This window comes from Lates calcarifer, linkage group LG10 (assembly GCF_001640805.2).
Source record: "Lates calcarifer isolate ASB-BC8 linkage group LG10, TLL_Latcal_v3, whole genome shotgun sequence".
In the NCBI taxonomy this organism is placed as follows: domain Eukaryota; kingdom Metazoa; phylum Chordata; class Actinopteri; family Centropomidae; genus Lates; species Lates calcarifer.
In genome coordinates, this window is record NC_066842.1 from 18,153,172 (window position 1) to 18,165,308 (window position 12,137).

A 12,137-nucleotide genomic window follows, 5' to 3' on the forward strand; every position below is an offset into this window, starting at 1 on the left:
AGCAATTTCAAACCATTAGATGTTGGTCATAAGTGCACCATAAATATAATGCTCTCTCACTCTGTCAGTAAATAAAATAACTTTTATTTCACAGAATGTGTGACAAGTGGCTTCCTTTTCTTGGTAGAACAGTTCCTCTATCTGTTTTCTATAACTTTTTTACTATTCTCAATCACAGCCAGGCTGGAGCCCATATCAACATACATTAGATGGAAGGCAGGGAAACAGACTGCCAGTCCATAGCAGATCTAAATCAAAGACAGGCAATTTATATTCTCACTCTCCAGTCCACCTGATCTGCACTGGGCTGGGAAGACGCAGTGCTAATTGCTGAGTCACTGCGCTCTATTTAAGCCAATAGCGTAATTTCAATTTTAACCTTGAGGATATTCTTGAGGCTTGGGGTTGTGTCTTTGTGTTCACTCCAAAGTATTTGCTTCGTAAACACACACACACACACACACACATATATATATATATATATATATATATATATAAAACAAGACTACACTCTGACTAGACTCTGAAACAAGACTACATGGATCTTTTCCTTTGATTTTCAGTGACATTTTATACTGGTACTGGTAAAAGTGTGAAAGCCTGGGTGAAAAAAGCAGCAAGCATGCTTTTTTGCCGTGTCATTCTCAAAACTAGGAGATGAGTCTTGTGGGAAACCACATTAACTTTGACTCACCTGTGGCAGCTGCTCCTGAGCCAAAATCAGCTCTGCTTTTAGACAGGGCGCCGCTCTCGACACAGTTACTTTTCAAGATGGAGCCGGCTGACATCATTTCTCACAATCGCAGAAAGGGAGGAAAACTCATAAATTACCACAACAAAGAAAGAAACTACATTTCGTGGGAGTATTCTGGCTAGACCCTGACTTTTCATGGTAGGCTTTTCAATCTGTGTTTTATGTGTGTTTATATGTTTATTCATATTTTCCGGAATAGTGCTGGTTACATAGACAGCTAGCTAATGTTAGCTCTTTTTACCCTGTGACTATGAGGAACTCAGAATATGTTTTTTTTATGGCTGTTGTTCCCAGAGCTTCTACACATTAGAGATGTACAGCTCTTTAGAGATGGGTTTAGAGACTGTGTTTAGACAAATCTAAAATACTACTTGAATTGTATTGCACATCCAGTCTTTCACTGCTGTCTAAACATGGTGAGTCTATGTGCAATCGAATGACATAACTGCTCTCTAACAGTTTCTGAATCTAATTCCCCAGATAGGTTTGCGTGTTGTTTCTGAGTTAAGAGAGTTGCATCAGATCCATTTTTTGAGTAATTTTACCCATAAACCATGAAGCTTCCAGGCTCACTGTACCTGTTTACTGCCCACAACATTCTTTGCTAGAAGGCCAAACATAAATCTGACCACTTTATCCACCTCCCAAGGCGGCAGAAAGTGTAATGCTGTGGGAAGCCCAGAGGAAATGAATGATCAGGGCAAATAGTTTAGTAAAAGTATGCAAAAGGGTTTTTGGAACTTCCCTTATTTCCTGTCGGGAGACGAGTGACAGCTGTTTGCAGTGGAGGAATAAAGAATTGATGCTGCATGCAGGGGAAGGCCGCTGGGCTCCAGGGGACAGGAGAAAGGTTCCTTATGAAATATTGAAGGAGACTGGAGATGGGGCGAGAGCACGTCTGCCCTTCCTCCTCAGCTCTTCCACCAGCCAACAATGTGCGTGCTCAGGAGGGGAACTCACAGTCCTGCCAGCTAAGGTGAGTGGGTTCCTGTGAGTGTGTGTGTGTGTGTCCAAGTCACTGTCTATCTACATTTAACTGGTTATCTGTTAGTTAAGAGCAGGTCTGAGTGTGTGTATGTGCATGTGGGATTGAGCATGGCCCAGAGTGAGTTGCCTCACTTGGATTTCACTCCTCTGAAATAGCAGCAGAGTAGAGAGCAGAGCAGTGAGCAGGAAACCTAATTTTATTCCAAAAGAAAAGAAGGAAAGAAACAGGGAAAGTGAGAGATAGATTATTGAAGATAGGGCACAATGCATACCAGCTAGCTCCAGTATTTTGACATTATGGTTTCAAGAGTTGCCAACAGTACTGACCTGACCTATCTAATGTTTCCAGTTGCTCATTAAATTTCCATTTGGTGACCAGTGTGTGACCACCTTTGTAGAGTTTGGGGGACCAGAATACCCATCAGACTACTGCCAGTGTTGCCAAATTGTGCTTCCCAAGGTTCTTTTTGGTTCTGAAGTGTCAGGAATTGGAATCAGTTACTTTAACACATTAAGATAACCAGTGTAGAGCCCATTCAAAATGTGCTTGTTGGTATGGGCTGATTGCTTGGCCTGCGTTAATCCAGCTTCCTTTCTGGGCTGCAGTGTGTGCATGGTCAGTCAGTCTTGTTTGTTACTGCTGGAGATTGGATGAGTGGTTGTCGAGAAAATCAAAGTAATTTATAGTAATAGAGAGTGGAAGTTATGGACAATGGGAAGTGTATACTCTCTTGAGGTGAAATGTGTATGGGTTTTTTTGTGATTTTATTAATGATGATAAACTGCACATATTACTTATATTTGTTTGGTTGGTAGTATATTGCCTCATCACCTGTACTCTTTTCTATACATCAAGGACCACAGTGGACCTATCTCTTAAAGTTTATTTTGTAATGTTTGACATTGTTGAAGTTGCGTGTGATCTTTGCCCTTATAAAGTTAAATAGATTAAGCTAAACTAAACATCCATAATCAATATAAACAGGATGTAGGTCAGAGTTTGAGTCAAGTCATTTTTAAGTAATAGAAACATACTTCAGTGAAAATAAAGACTATGTCTGAGGAGGTATTCGTAGTAAATTCCAGACCTAATTTATGTTATTTTCAGTATCAATTACAGTATGTATAAAACACACACTGCAATATCACATCTACAGCAGTCTCGTGTCACTGGCGCTGTGTGCTATGACAGTAAATGGTGTTACTTGATTATAAAAACTATTAAAATGTAAAATCAAATCAATTCCAATAAATTATAGAAATATATGTTTCAAATTAGTTTTGTCTTTGTACGTGTAGGACACACAACAACCTTGGGATACTCAAGGTCACATACACATCTAACTTTCCTCTGGTCACTATGTTTGAGTGCCACAGGCAGCCCTCTTGTGACAAAAACTGTCTCATGCCTGGGTGCTAGCGCAAACACAATAAAAAAAAAAAAAAAAAAAAATTTGCATGCAAATGGAGTGAGCTTGACAATCGTAATTGTTGGTAATTGCTCATAAACATCCCCTATCAACACTGGCACATGCAATGGCACGAACTGGGAGAATAGAATCAGTAGCAGCAAAGCCAGGCAGATGAAGCACACAGGGATAGAGGATGTATTTGTTTGGGTCATTAGGAACTCATGGTGACCCAGTGAGCCACGACATTATAGCAGCAACAAGGCCAGGGCTCTTCCTTGCTGTGATAACTGTGCGTGTGTGTGCAGGGCCAATTGGCCTGCGCCGTCATCCCCAGTTCCTAGAATCACAACAATTGTTTTCATGCTCTCAAACACCTAATAGGAGGCAGAGCAAGGCCAGTTGGATACTGATGGGCATAATTTGTCTTTGGTGCGTGCGTTTCTAGCAGAAAACAGAAAAATATGCAGTGAGTGGTTATCGTGAAACAAGCTAAAAATGTCAAGACTTTGTAAACTGCCTTCATCACTCTGACATTAGTCATCTTGCAGAGGCAGGGCAGAAATTAAAGGTTGCCACAGCTTTTGTAGTTCTTGTTTGTTTACAAGGTCGCAGGGGCACCTAGGGGTGAATAACAGCTTTTTTGTCTTTTACAGCAAACTTAACTGTGATGTTAATTAGGACCAACAAAAGCCATGGACTAATTGTTTCCTATTCCCTACCAAAAGCTTTTTTTTCAAGTCAACATTTCATATATGAACACGACTCAGTCGCAGAGAGTCTCTTATGTGCGTATGGTCTGAAGTATTATGTTGATGGAGGATGTTTTTCTGTGAGCTCTAATACTGGATAAACATGGGAAAGGGAAAAAGTAAATAATTCAATGACAAGGGAGTTAAAGCGAGGAGATGAATATGTAGAAGAGCACTTTGTGTTTCTGTGCTGCAGAAGATCTAAAGCCTGTGGGACCTCATCAGTCGAAGGTCATTGGAGCATTCAAGGTTAGACTGGAAGGCCCATCAGCCCTGTTGCCAAATCCTCGAAAGAGTAGAGGAATTAAACAGCCAAGAGGAGTGGGCGGATGAAGAGTAAACACAGCGTTTTGCAATCCTGTTGCACATTGTTGAACTGATACACCATCCCCTTGCAGCTGCACTGTCTTATAAACACACACACTATTGTTTTTGGCTACCTCAGATCATTGTTGACTGGGAGAGAGGCCTTTGTCGCACCATTAAGGCTTTATACAAGAGTTCGAGGCCTTGATTATAGTGTGAAAACTGAGTGCAGAGAGAGAGAGCCTAGCTGATGGAAACCCAACACCTCCAACCCAGCGGTAGCACTTTGACAAAGGAGGTCAGTGCAGAGTCAGATAAAGTTTATTTATGTTTTTCTATTACTCCCTTTCATCGGTGTCCGCGGCACAGCAGATAGTATCCCCACTTTGCTTATTTACTTAGAGAGCCCTACCTCTGGACTGCTCTCATTCAGCACTTAATGTCCATAACGCCTTGGGTAATTGTTGTTTTCCTCTGCCCCTGAAATCTCACCGCTTCACAAGACTAAGCTCCTCTGTCCTCTTGTTTATTTTCAAAGGCCTCAACCAGGACAAATACCCTCAGGTCAACTTCAACAGGCTAGCGGCCTTGTGTGCGCCTCAAAAGTGCCCTGAAAATCTGTTGAGCTGACATAAATTTGTTCCAGTTGCATGAAGGAGCAGGAAGAATGTGGATGGGGTATGAGAGAGAGAGAGAGGGAAGAGTTCTGGTGGTGGGACCAACTCGGGGTCTTGCCCAGACTGGGGCTTACAGCAGGGAACGCTCAGCTTCGGTCAGCTCTTCCCCGCTTCAAAGGCTGGGAGGAGAGGTTCTGTGAAATCATACAATAACAGTGAATATAACCACCCTTTCAAAACACAACTGAACTGAACTGGATAGGTGGGAACGAGACAGGAGGAAGGGATAGTGTTTCACTGCTGATACAAGGAAAGATAGGAACATATAGTACTTGCTACTGTGCTGTGGGAACATATGTAGAGTGTACACATATTCTCACTTGCTGGTTAAAAATGACATTGAAAAACTTTGTCTGACAAAAGATTGGCTGATCATGCATACCCTGTATTGACAATGCCCTGTCTTACTTTTATACTGTTACATTATTTTGGTGATATTCCATATTTCACTTATATAGACCAAAACCTGCAATGAATTGATCCCTCTGGTCTGCATATCCAAAGCCTGATACAGCTTATTTGTCTGTACCATGGCTTCACTGTTGTTCACTGTTACATGGGAACTAGTGTACCACAACTGTATCAATCCACAGCTGAAAATAGTCCCCAAAATGCATTGTTTACTCCTGTTTCAGTACAGTATACTATAAATTACATTGCCCAGCTTTTTCAGAAAATTACTTAACCATTATTATAAATTAAAGTTTACATTATATTCACGATCTGTTTTTTAATATTATTTGTTCAGTAGGAAACTGAGGGAGAGGATGGAGAGACGGACTAACACATTTCACCTTATCCTTTAAACGGGAGAGTGTTTTTGTAACCACTGGACAGTGTCACATCCATATAACAACACAAGAGTAAACTTTGAGTAAAGCTCTATAGTATAATGTTGTCGTGTTTCCCACTGGAGTAACCCATGCTAAAAATGTATGACCTCATCTAACTGAATGGTTTATGGTTTCTTTTCTATGGTGGCTTTTCACCAAGGGAGACATTTTGGGGGATGCCACTGCGTTGGGTTGCCCCTCTTCTTAAAGGTGAATTTCACCACGGATGTACAACACATGGAAGCAATCAGCAGCGACTGGAAGCTTGTGGTGTGGAGACTGTTATTGCAGGAGCCCGCAGACTCATACGCACATACGAATAAAGTGTATGGATATACCAAATTTTCTGTACAAGGAAGATTCACAGTGCACAAAACAGTGTGTGTTTGTGCGAGTGGGTGTGAATGTGTGCGTCACTCGTGTTTGAAGTGTGTTTGATGTGTGTGAGCAGTGCTCCTGTTATTCTCTCTTTGACAGCTAAATCATCCCCCTCCTCCCTTCCCTGTACGTAACCTCAGAAGATGATTAGTTCATATTTTCCCCCAATTGTATGGACTGGTCCCCGGTGACGGCGCTGTAATGTGTTTTATAGATATGCTACAAGTCACCCTGTAAATAGGTCAGCTGTCTGAAGTGTGATGTGTCATGTGCTCCTTTCCAGCTCTGAAATGTCTTCTCTAATGAGCCCTAGTGATTTTGGAGAGGAAAACACCACAGCCCTTTTTTCCAGTAAAGCCTCTCTCTGCCTCTCTGAGCCTCGCATGACAGAAACAAAAGCTGTTTGTCCTTTTGAGGATTGGTGTGTGTATGTGTATGCATGCGCGTGCGTGTACTGTATGTGCACGTGTCTGTCTCTGCCATTCTTTCTTTCAATCTGCGTTCTTCTGTCATGCACTCTCTTATTCTTTTATTTGTGTGTTTGCTCAATAAAATCTTCCCTCATGATTTGATACTTTTAACACTTGAGGTCAATGCTGAAAGAAAAATAAATAAACAAAAACTGCTTGTCCGGATTTATTATTGTCACAGCCATTTGACCATTTAATTAAGATTGGATGTTTTGTTAAAATATTAAAATAAAGTATTGTTATAAATAACAACATTCAAGTCATTTTTGAAGTTATTTTCAATCTTTGGTAATATTCAGTCAGAAATTCACTCTATTTTTGTGCCTCTGTGTTACTGTCATCCACTCATCTGTTCTTATTTTCAGGGAAAGTCTGTGGTTAATTGGATTGCAGGCCAGTGTAGACAGATTGAGAGGATATTAAACACAGCAATACAAAGACAGCAATGAGGATCATAAAAGGCAGCAGACTGCATCTTGCAGACAAAATCTATTATGGAGAACAGAGAATAGAAAAGTACAAACAAATATCTCAGGGGTCTTGCATAGTTGAATGAGTGAGGCACTGAGAGCATCACAAGGGCGTCACTTTTATTCAGGCTGATGATCTAGGGAAAAATATGTAGGCATGAATAGCACTGTAACGTTACCATGGCCACCTAGGCCACCTAATAACACAGAGCATGTATGTAATAATACATCATTCACAGACTACACTGTAAGAATGTCAGTAATCAAATCCCAGCCCTGATTTCACCGTGCGCTCTCTGTTGATGAGCAACATATGCTGGCACTCAGGTTCGCCCTCTTCTTTTCACCCTCTGTGCCTGCCTTCCCTTGTGCCATGGATTCACAGTTCCCTATCTCTACTCCCGCCACAGCCTCGGAGTGCACAAAGGGGGCAGAATATTACTCCAGCCCGTCGTTATATCTGAAGGAGCACATTTCTCTCAGTTTCTATGACACTGCACGCTGGCATGCTCTGTCTCTGCTTTTTTTTAAAATGAACAACAGCTTTTGGCGTCAAAGTTAAAGCACATTGTCGTCATTGCCACTTGTGTGATAGCGAATGACTCCAGCGGCTTCTCTGATGCTTCTGTATCCGACATGCTGTTGGCCACTGAATTATGACTACCACCTTCACTGCTAGACTTACTTCCCAGAACTTTCACCATTGGCCTGTGACAGAGAGGATGATGATGGGAAATCTGTGTTTTCCTTTTGATAGTTGGTGTTTTCTTTTTTCCTCTGCCTCACATTTTTTGGGAAAGCCTGCAGTATTAATCAGTGACACACATGTGCGCAGGGCTCCCCAGAGTCTTTAGATCAACAGACTTAGCAAAGAATTTCCAGATTTTATTCTGATTTGCACGGAAATTCAGAAGAAAACAATCCATTAGTGTTAGTCAAACCTGACCTCTTTGTAGTTTTCATTTTGAATACTTCTGAATGCTTGAGTGGGCCTTTGGGTTTCCTCCTCTCTCTTACATAATGCAGCCAAATGTTAAAAATTATGTGAAGATATAATTAAGGTATGGATCACTCATTATCAGATAAAGAAGACATTATGACTCAAAATTGTTCTGAATAACAACATTTTGCAAGTTGAAATAACACTCATTACACATAATTTTACATCTGGGACCTTACAAAGGTTCAAGAATTCATATTTTGCATTTCTAAAAACCTGTCACCCAGATGTGACCTTTCCTGATAGTGAACATCAAGCCACCGTGAAAGAGGAGATGACTGTGCAGCCTTTTTGTCTTTGATTATTTTGGATTTTGTCATTAGTCAGCACTCTGTCGGGTGCTAGAGCATATTCTTTTACAGCAAGTATGAAAAAACATGTCATAAACAATGGAGCTCAAGGAATGGACCTGAATAGGGCTCGGTTCTGCATGATCGACCCATCGAGTCAGAGGAACGTGTTTGAAGTTCATGTTGGGGCATTATGACGTGGAAGATAATAAGGACCCTGCCTCTGTCATAATGACCCACTGGGTGCATGGGCACATAAAGCTTTACTGCCAGGCAGGAATGTAGCTATTAAGCGCTGCCCACGACATGAAGTGGGGTGCCAAGCCACTCAAGCAGAACCCTGCTGCTGGTCTCCGCACCTTTCAAAGAAGAGCAGATGATTGGAGCTGAGTATACATTGTGTGTCGTAGCCTTAAGGTCACAAAGACACTGCCCGTGGGCCCCTTTGCTCTATACATTTACACATAGGGCACAGCTATGGTTCAGTGACCCTTTCATCCTGTCATCCTTTCATCCACTCATCTCATTCTCTCCATTTTGCATCCTTAGTGTAATCATCTGGTGTGAAACAAAAGCCTGAATTTTGATCCTGGTTCATCATCCCCCACGACAAGAGCACACAAGGGCATAATGCCCCGCTCAGTCCCAAACAAGCAGCCTTGTTTCGGAGGTACAGCATGCCAGAGTGTCCTGGGGATCTCACCTCATAGCACTATTGAGCTATGCACATTCAGTTCATTCACTGACACATTAACCTCTAAATGAGCTCTGCTGCAGGGACCTTAATCAGCCTTTGGCCACACAGACACTTTAATTCCCTCACACGCGCTCACAAACAAACACTCGCACACACACACACACACACACACATTTACACACAGAGAGACTCAGTGAAAGGTACCCGAGGGGTCAAGGGGCAAAGTTTGACCGTTAGTGCTGCCGACACTGAACTCATTTAACTCCCCGCTGAATGATGTGCACATTGTGTGTTTGTCTGCATGCATGTATGTGTGTGTTTTTGCGGTTGCATGTGTGCCAGGAGAGAGAGGAGAGAAGAGGAAAGAAGAGGAGAGGAGAGAAGAGAGGAGAGAGAACACTTTCATATGGGTGGGGAATTCACATGTATAAGATGCTGGCAGCTCCCATAGTGTTGCAGTCAATGGAATTTTTGCTTAATCCTCATTGAAACTGGGAGCTCCTTTCATGTTAGGACGCCAAAGCGACCCACCGTGACCTTTTGTCCTCTCTTTTTGAGGCCTCGCTCTAACGATTAGCCCACGCTCACAATGCCGACGCATGGAGAGGCGGAGACCAGTGTTCCTACGGCTCCAATACCCCTCCAGGGTCTGGGGCGCTCTATCCTCACCACCCAAACTGGCACATCCTGAATCAAAACAGGGTGCAAGAAGAAGAAAGGGAGAGCGAGAGGGAAAGCAGGGGAAAACGGGGGAAAAACAAGTGAATAATAGAGGAAATCCTTGAGACCGGTGATGGAGGGAAAAGAGGAGGAAGGAGGGAGAGAAAGAAAGAATGAGAAACAGAAAAATACCAGAGCAGCAGTCAGCATGTCGGATAAAAGCCACTCTTAAGATAAGGTTGGCACAAATATGTTTTTGATCGTGTCGCTGGGTCCACAGCAAACTTTGGAGAGGTTGCCAACTCACAACCACAGACATGCACAGATGTTTGAGATATTAATGTTCACAAAAACACACATCCAGGATGGGTGAATTACCTTACATGGTTGTGTGTTTGGCAGAAGTCTGCAACAATGTGGGATGGAAACCCACACGCAGACACAGACAAACACACACATCCAAAAACCCCATTCAGGCAAATGATGCAGACAGACGATATCGGCGTCCTCATCAACCTATCAGAAATCTTTGACCTTTCTATTCAAAGATAACAGAGGCAAGCTTAAAAATCACGACAAATTGCCCTCAGTGTTTGTGTTTATTTGTTGAATTTTGTGTGTTCTTAGGTACGTGTAAAGTGCACAGACAAAGGGAGAAAGTGTGTGAAAGTGTGTGTGTGAGTGCGTGTCATTGTGCAGACACTAACACACACACACGCATTCATTATTCATGAATGTGTGTGAATGCTTGCCAAAAACATATCGTTCAAACAAAGGCCATTTCTCAGTGTGTGGGTGTCTGTGTGTGTACACTTCAAAAACACATACTCACTGAACTCCTGTCATACCCTTCCAACATATGCTATGAGTTTGGCCTGTGTCCCAAGGAGCACTGCCACATGACTGAGAGCCCAGACAGCCCCAAACAATCAAACAATCCAAACGCTGAATTGCTGGAGTCATTTGAAATGTGATACATGGAGTATAGAATTCGACCATATAGCCACAGATTTTTAGATTTAAATTAGCTCCCCGGTCCGATAGCTTTTCATCCTCATGGCTTGAATGCCGGGAGCATATCTCAGACCTCAGTGAAAGAAACCTCAAGTTCTCCCCGGTATCAATCGCATTTTTTTGAGTGCTGAATCTTTCCAAGAGGCCTCAGGATGCTTCCAAGTAGTAGTGCACAAGGTTACATTGTTTTACCCTTTCAGATGAATAAACAGTCTTCAAACACTATTTTCTCTTCTCGCCGCTGGTGAATTGATGTTAAAAGACACCGAAACACACACACATGGGGTCAGTTTGTATGTCTTTGCACGTGTGCACGCACAGCGAGAATACTGCAAGAGATTCTCACCTCAGCTTTTCATCTTATTCTGAGAATCTCAGTTTTGTTAAACAATTTTACTCTGCAAGTTTAGATAATTATTTCCAGTTTTTCTTCAATTTCAGTAATGTTTTTAGAAAATTAAGGAATTTTCCCAGAGTATCTTTCCCAAAACAAGGCAAACCACAAGTGAGATTCCACTCATATGAAGAAAATTAGTAAAAGTCGGTTTGCAGCAGCTGGATTTGTCTCAGCCCAGTGGCAGTTTGTTCACTGGCAAATGTCAAGACTTAATATCATGTGAATTGACTTATTACAGTGTATATATATTTGTCTTTTGTTGTTGTTGTTGTTGTTGCAGTGAGCGCATGTTGGGGTAAGTCAGCGAGGCAGGTCTCAGAACAGTGTCTCTTTGCTCTCCAAGCCGCGATATTTGATACTTGTTTTCGGCAGGAGAAACAATGAAAGTATTTAGTCAGATGTCACGCAGAGTGAGTTTGTCTCTTGTGCAATTCAAACCTTTGTTCATCAGGGCTTTCTCGCTCACTGCATTGCATACACACACACACACACACACACACACACTGCACCTTCCCTTGGTAGCTGGACTCTCTGAGTCAGTGCTCTCTGTGTGTTTTCAATTACGCGCCCTCTGATCGCCCTCTCCTCTGCTGCAGATTCCTCTCCCGACTGTAGCCTGGCTAACGGATATGCAGCCATATTATAGGTGGAGAGAGGAAGGGCAGGATTAGAGAGGGGCTGTATGGTAGTAAGGCATGCCAAAAAGCTCTCTCCCCGTCTCTCTTTACCTGTCTCTCTCTTGCCTTGCATAAATACACATGTTCACAAAGGAGCTGTTGTTTCCTTGTGGCGCTGTGTAGCAGGTTGTGATAACACCGCTGCCAATACAGCTGCGTGTAGCTCACATTTTTGTAACATAACATCAAACAGTCACGTAAATGCACACACACACACACACACACACACACACAGAATAGAGTGATTGGGAATGCACCACCACAGCATGTACCTCTCCATTCACCATTCATACCTTTCTGTCTATTGTTTTCTTCAATAGCTTGCGAATCTGTGTATTTCTGTCTCACTCACGTCAGGATACTGTT

At 42.4% G+C, this 12,137-nt stretch overlaps 1 long non-coding RNA gene across 4 annotated transcripts in view; it reads left to right on the forward strand.

The window, feature by feature from the left end:
• Positions 1 to 661: 661 nt before the first annotated feature.
• LOC127142886 (uncharacterized) overlaps positions 662 to 12,137 on the forward strand; it is a 37,227-nt gene continuing 25,751 nt past the window's right edge. The window contains exons 1-2 of one of the 4 annotated variants that reach the window (XR_007813988.1): positions 662 to 892; positions 1,570 to 1,730. This is a non-coding gene — a long non-coding RNA (uncharacterized LOC127142886). The remainder of the gene's footprint in view (positions 893 to 1,569; positions 1,731 to 12,137) is intronic. The other 3 variants (XR_007813989.1, XR_007813990.1, XR_007813991.1) reach the window with 3 other exon arrangements.